This window comes from Anser anser (assembly GCF_964211835.1).
Source record: "Anser anser genome assembly, chromosome: 4".
Taxonomy (NCBI): Eukaryota; Metazoa; Chordata; class Aves; order Anseriformes; family Anatidae; genus Anser; species Anser anser.
The window spans coordinates 25,096,853-25,098,682 of NC_139724.1; positions in this window are offsets into that span (position 1 = coordinate 25,096,853).

Genomic DNA, 1,830 nt, shown 5'->3' on the forward strand with positions numbered 1-1,830 from the left:
GTGATCTGTTTGTTTTATATTTTGTACGTGTCCATTTTGGTGCCATGACTTCTTAGATGGAGCATATCATATAATGGCAATGGAACTAAACTGATGGGCCTTCTACTTTCTGAGCTCCTCTGGACCTTCTGATCTAGTTCAATCACTAGTTATACTTATGAAGCAAACCTTTGTACTCTATAGGCTCCATTCCTGAGTAAAAATACAGTTGTGCACAGTAATTTATTTAAGCTCATAGCATAAGATGATGTAATGATCCCTAGCAAAGCTGGGAAAAAAATAATAGTCACCCTCCTTAGGAGTAGTGACTTTAATTTCAGTGATTTAAGCATTGTTGTTGGTTTCATTTCGTTTTTCAGGATTGTAACTAAAGAGTGGAGGCACTAATATTTATCTTCTGTGGAAGTCAGGGAGTAATAAGACTGTGGGGAGAAGAAAAGAAGCAGACACACATACCTTGAATTACTCACTATTCTCTCCCCACGTTCATTTTTGGCTATGTTAACACTGATACTTTTAAAGCCTATTTTGTATGAACACATGATCGTATCCATACCATCAGCATTCCTTAATGCATCTACCTGACTTGATTGTATTAATTTCTACTTTTACTTCATTAACATCAGAGCGTGATATAGAAGATCTGAATATTTCCTAATATGTGAATAAGCAGCACAAAAGACATGACATAAAACTTAAAGAAGTCAGCAAACTTTAGTCAGGTCCTAATACTGATAATTGCCTACCTCTGCTTCTCTCCTTGTTAAGCAGTATTTCAGCACAGCTTACTAAAAAGGGAATACATAACAATAATGATAGTATGCGCAAAGCCAACTAACTAGCAAAGACCACACTAAGTTAGGCAGTAACCCAGCAGTTGCTCTTAATAATATGATTCAAATAATGCTGGGAATACTGTATAAAGTCAGTATGTGTACTGAACATATATTGTTCCCTTGACCGCTTTTGTTCCTTGCAGCCCCCAAACAAATACCTGTTAAACATGAAGGATTATTTTCCAGGGGGTCAATGAAAGAACAAATACTAATCAGTTATAATTAAAGAGTGTAAATAATAGAATAGAAGGTCAGAATTCTGATGTTTGGGGAAAAAAAAATACAGAGGAAAGAAATTTAAAGTTAATTAGAGCCAATCACTTTAGATATTGCAAAGTTAACTTGTGGTGTTTCACTGGTACAAAATTCTAAATCTGTGAATTGGTAGGATCCTAAGAATGGATTCAGTTTATGTGGTATATCAAATAGTCACATAAGACAAAATTAGATTAATAAGATATACAGTTAGACTCCAGAACACCTGGAAAATCTGTGACTATGTTTGGGAAAGAATTAAAGCCATATCTTTCTTATACATATAGGTCTTTTATTCTGGATTATTTTTTTAACTCAAAGACAGAAGTTTTCAAATCAAAACTATATAGCATTCCTTCATGAAGGGTAAAGACTGCATTCACTTCCATCTGATAAGGAAGTCTCAAAATGTAATACAGGCTTATTTGATCAAATAAACATGTATAATAAAATCTCAAATTATTAGCACATCTGGAACTTACTAAAAGAAACAAGGAAGTAGCAATGAACTAAAACTCCTGATGCAAATTCTAAAAGGAAAAAATAGCCATCAAGCCTCTACTATTTAATTAAAAAAAAATGCCCCAAACCAAATATTGTATTTTTCCAGTTTCAGTTAGCCTGTATTAAAACACATCTGAGGGTTTCATCTGTGCAGGAAGAACAAGTCCTAAATATGTTTTGGAAAGGTTTCCTGTAAGACTTCCCCCCAAACTCTGGAAGTCTTCCAGAAAGCAAG